The sequence below is a fragment of the Pieris brassicae genome, unplaced genomic scaffold, assembly GCF_905147105.1.
Source record: "Pieris brassicae unplaced genomic scaffold, ilPieBrab1.1, whole genome shotgun sequence".
NCBI lineage: Eukaryota > Metazoa > Arthropoda > Insecta > Lepidoptera > Pieridae > Pieris > Pieris brassicae.
Window position 1 is genome coordinate 10,001 of NW_025576011.1, and position 5,000 is coordinate 15,000.

The window sequence follows — 5,000 nt, forward strand, 5'->3', positions numbered from 1 at the left end:
AACGAGAAACATTCGGCGCGAAACTGTCGAGCGGCCGGCCGTCGCGCGCCGCACCTGTACGAGAAACATTTTCCTCTGACGTTGCATCGGAATAATTATTATAATTCATTATTATACATACATACATACATACATACATACATACATATTATTAATAAATATAATTGTTTTTTTTGTTTTTTCTTTTCTTCAAATAAACCCACATTGCCATTTCTCTGAGCGTGTGCTGCGAGCTTCAACGAGAAACATTCGGCGCGAAACTGTCGAGCGGCCGGCCGTCGCGCGCCGCACCTGTACGAGAAACATTTTCCTCTGACGTTGCATCGGAATAATTATTATAATTCATTATTATACATACATACATACATACATACATACATACATATTATTAATAAATTAATTGTTTTTTTTTTCTTCAAATAAACCCACATTGCCATTTCTCTGAGCGTGTGCTGCGAGCTTCAACGAGAAACATATCTATCAATACAAATGTCTATGCAAAAAAAAGAAAACAAACAAAATCATATCAGTCAATAAAATAAATAATAATATTTTTTTACTACTACTACTAGTACTACTACGTGCTACTACTGCACGCCAATACACATACATAATAAAATGAAAAAATCGTCTCTCTCTCGCTCGCTCTACGAGAAACATTCGACGTCCGCTCCAATGCCGACGCGGACTATTGCTCTCGGTATAGATGTGGAGCGAAACAGTCGTGCGCACAGCGTCGACTCGTTCTCGTTGCCGCGCGTCGTTCGTCTATATAATAGACACGAACGACGGACGAGAGAGAATGTGTTCTTGTTTTTGTTTTTGTGTTTGTGCGAAGTGTGAGAATATTATATACATATATTCGCGCATGGATGATATAGATATGGGTATGGATTTTCGGAGGAAATTATATCAAATTCGTATTTCGAATGCGAGACCGCCGAGATCTTTCCCAGCTCTCTCTCTCTCTGTGTGTGTGGTGTATAGTACATTTTATATATCTCTCTTGTGTCAACACAAAATAACAAAGAATATACATACTACTCCTCCTCATATTTTATATAATATAATATAAAATTATATTATAGCACCGCGTTCGCAGACCGTATGGTGATGTTACCAATCGACCAAGATTTGGGACCGTCTCCCCCGGTGTTATCTGTGATGTTAAAAGAATACGCTTCTAGGCACACCTCAACGCAGGGCGCCTAGCGTGTTCGACACGTGCGCGGTCGCCACGGCGACCGTATATGGAAAGAATGTATAAAAGAGGACGCACACGCGCCCATCGTCGAAACGGTGTGCGCAGCGTCGTGTTGGAATTATATCCCTCAAGCTCCGGGCGGCGGTCGTATCTAGTGCGAATCATGCGTGTGTGTGCGCATGTAATTGCCAGCCGAGTTTTAATATGTTTACAATAACGTATTGAATAAAAATTGAGAAGTTGCGTTTAGATGAATGTTCAATTTTCAAATTGTCACAACATCGATTCCCGCCCGCGGGGTCGTGTTCGTTGCAGTTTTATGTCCCTCACAGTGGTCGAGCATCGTTGTACATCACCTCGTTGCGAGATCGTGACGGGACGGCCGCTCGTAGACCGGTCAAAGTTAGTCTATCGATATGAAGCGCGAACGTCGCGTCGCGTGCAAATTCGACGCGTTACGTTCACGCGTGTCGAGAAGGCGCGCGCGCAAGCGCGCGCCCCTCGACGCCGCCGAGCCAGCGGCTCGCCGAAGCCGCGTGACCGCGGTGTAGGCGTGTCGTTTGCGTAAGCAGCTCCCTGGTTGATCCTGCCAGTAGTTATATGCTTGTCTCAAAGATTAAGCCATGCATGTCTCAGTGCAAGCCGTATTAAGGCGATACCGCGAATGGCTCAATATATCAGTTTTGGTTCCTTAGATCTTACTCAGTTACTTGGATAACTGTGGTAATTCTAGAGCTAATACATGCAATCAGAACTCTGACCAGTGATGGGATGAGTGCTTTTATTAGATCAAAACCAATCGGCGGAGGGCCATGCGTCCGAAGTCGTTAATTTTGATGAATCTGGATAACTTTTGCCGATCGCACGGTCCAGTACCGGCGACGCATCTTTCAAATGTCTGCCTTATCAACTTTCGATGGTAGTTTCTGCGACTACCATGGTTGTCACGGGTAACGGGGAATCAGGGTTCGATTCCGGAGAGGGAGCCTGAGAAACGGCTACCACATCCAAGGAAGGCAGCAGGCGCGCAAATTACCCACTCCCGGCACGGGGAGGTAGTGACGAAAAATAACGATACGGGACTCTTACGAGGCCTCGTAATCGGAATGAGTACACTTTAAATATTTTAACGAGGAACAATTGGAGGGCAAGTCTGGTGCCAGCAGCCGCGGTAATTCCAGCTCCAATAGCGTATACTAAAATTGTTGCGGTTAAAAAGCTCGTAGTTGCATTTGTGCGCCGCGCTGTCGGTGCACCGCATCCGCGGTGATACTGACACGTCTGCGGAGCATATCGTCGGTGAGCCGGCGGTAAAACGCCGGTTCAATATCAAAATCCTATCGCGGTGCTCTTCGGTGAGTGTCGAGGTGGGCCGACAATTTTACTTTGAACAAATTAGAGTGCTCAAAGCGGGCTCAAAATGCCGCTTGAATATTTCGTGCATGGAATAATAGAATATGATCTCGGTTCTATTTTGTTGGTTTTCAGAACTCCGAGGTAATGATTAATAGGGATAACTGGGGGCATTCGTATTGCGACGTTAGAGGTGAAATTCTTGGATCGTCGCAAGACGAACATCAGCGAAAGCATTTGCCAAAGGTGTTTTCATCAATCAAGAACGAAAGTTAGAGGTTCGAAGGCGATTAGATACCGCCCTAGTTCTAACCGTAAATATGTCATCTAGCGATCCGCCGACGTTACTACAATGGCTCGGCGGGCAGCTTCCGGGAAACCAAAGATTTTGGACTCCGGGGGGAGTATGGTTGCAAAGCTGAAACTTAAAGGAATTGACGGAAGGGCACCACCAGGAGTGGAGCCTGCGGCTTAATTTGACTCAACACGGGAAATCTCACCAGGCCCGGACACCGGAAGGATTGACAGATTAACAGCTCTTTCTTGATTCGGTGGGTGGTGGTGCATGGCCGTTCTTAGTTGGTGGAGCGATTTGTCTGGTTAATTCCGGTAACGAACGAGACTCTAGCCTGCTAAATAGGCGTCGTCATTCAAGGTGTGCGCGACTCTCGGGGAGCGCAACTCACTGGCGACGTATTAAAATTCTTCTTAGAGGGACCGGCGGCTTCGAGCCGCACGAGATTGAGCAATAACAGGTCTGTGATGCCCTTAGATGTCCTGGGCCGCACGCGCGCTACACTGAAGGAATCAACATGTTCTCCCTGGCCTAGAGGCCCGGGCAACCCGTTGAAACTCCTTCGTGCTGGGGATTGGGGTTTGCAATTATCCCCCATAAACGAGGAATTCCTAGTAAGCGCGAGTCATAAGCTCGCGTTGATTACGTCCCTGCCCTTTGTACACACCGCCCGTCGCTACTACCGATTGAATGATTTAGTGAGGTCTTCGGACCGACACGCGGTGGCCTCACGGCCGTCGGCGTTGCTGGGAAGTTGACCAAACTTGATCATTTAGAGGAAGTAAAAGTCGTAACAAGGTTTCCGTAGGGGAACCTGCGGAAGGATCATTAACGTTGGTTTTTTCTTTTTGTTTTGTTGTTGTCAAAGACTCGCAAAAAAAGAAAAAAATACAAAAACACGTGAATGATACGAATCAAAATCGAATCCGAGACGGTTGACTCTCTCTCGTCGATTCGCGACGTGTGCGTTGCGACACGCTTTGATTAGCGTTCGCTATCGCCTATTGATACTTTGAAATAATATTTTATAATTTTTGTGTACAACCACGCAAATAAAAGAGATTTTCTTTCTTTTCATTTGTCGTACACGTTAATGATAAGTATTATTTTCAAATTTTTTTGTTTAATTTTTTCGCACCTTTTATATTTTCTCATACAAAAACACACACAAAAACAAAACGATTACCCTGAACGGTGGATCACTTGGCTCGCGGGTCGATGAAGAACGCAGTTAACTGCGCGTCATAGTGTGAACTGCAGGACACATTTGAACATCGACATTTCGAACGCACATTGCGGTCCGTGGAGAAATATCCAGGACCACTCCTGTCTGAGGGCCGGCTGCATAAAAACAAAAAGCCACACTGTTCGCGTGACGAGCGGCGATCGCTGCGACTCCGGTCGTAGCGCCGCATCTCTGTCGCGCGTGCAATTGACGGTTTCGCTAGGCCGCCGAGCGGCCGAACGATCCGTTCGAATATATGTTCGATTACGACTCGTCATCCGTATTGGCCGTGTTAAGCCACGTCTATACGATACTTTTGTCGCACAAATAAATTCTCCCCGCCGCACCGTGTCTCCCGCGGCACGGGTGCGCGTCGAGTCTTTACGCAACGACAACGACAACGACGACAACGACGTTCGCGTTTACGCGTCGCGCGTGTTTGCTCGCATCGTCCCGGTCCCGCATGGCGATCGCGCGACGGTCGGCGCCGGTGCGCGCGTCGACGTGTCTCGACGCTGTCGTTGAAAGTTGTCGCGTTCGGCTCAGTTTCTCTTACTCTCGCGAGAGGAAGCGAAACGCGCGCGCCCGCTGCTCTAGCGGTTGCGCCCAGTGTGTGCGTGCGGTGTTTGTGCAATTGTAGTGTGTACGAAATTATTGTGACGTGTGTTCTTAAAACGGACGGAACGATGCCGTCGTTAACGAACAACAACAGAAGAACCGCTTGGTGGTGTGCGATTGATTGATTTCGCGCAACGCGACATCTATGTGTCGCCACCACCACGCTGTTCGCAAGGTGCCGCGCCGCTTTCGTGCGAGCGCATATAATGTAGGCGGACTCGACGTCCGGAGGGCGCGTGGCGTCGTCGACGCGCTTGTAAAAATAGCGTGTCGCGTACGCCCGTTGCGCCGACGGATATCGCGTC

General features: G+C 48.0%; 2 non-coding genes across 2 annotated transcripts; both read left to right on the forward strand.

Moving 5' to 3' along the window:
* Positions 1–1,777: 1,777 nt before the first annotated feature.
* Positions 1,778–3,683, forward strand: LOC123719359. Its single transcript, XR_006755418.1, has one exon. It is a non-coding gene; the product is annotated as a small subunit ribosomal RNA (ribosomal RNA).
* Positions 3,684–4,035: 352 nt separating this feature from the next.
* On the forward strand, positions 4,036–4,192 carry LOC123719358. Its single transcript, XR_006755417.1, has one exon. It is a non-coding gene; the product is annotated as a 5.8S ribosomal RNA (ribosomal RNA).
* The last annotated feature ends 808 nt before the right edge of the window (positions 4,193–5,000 follow it).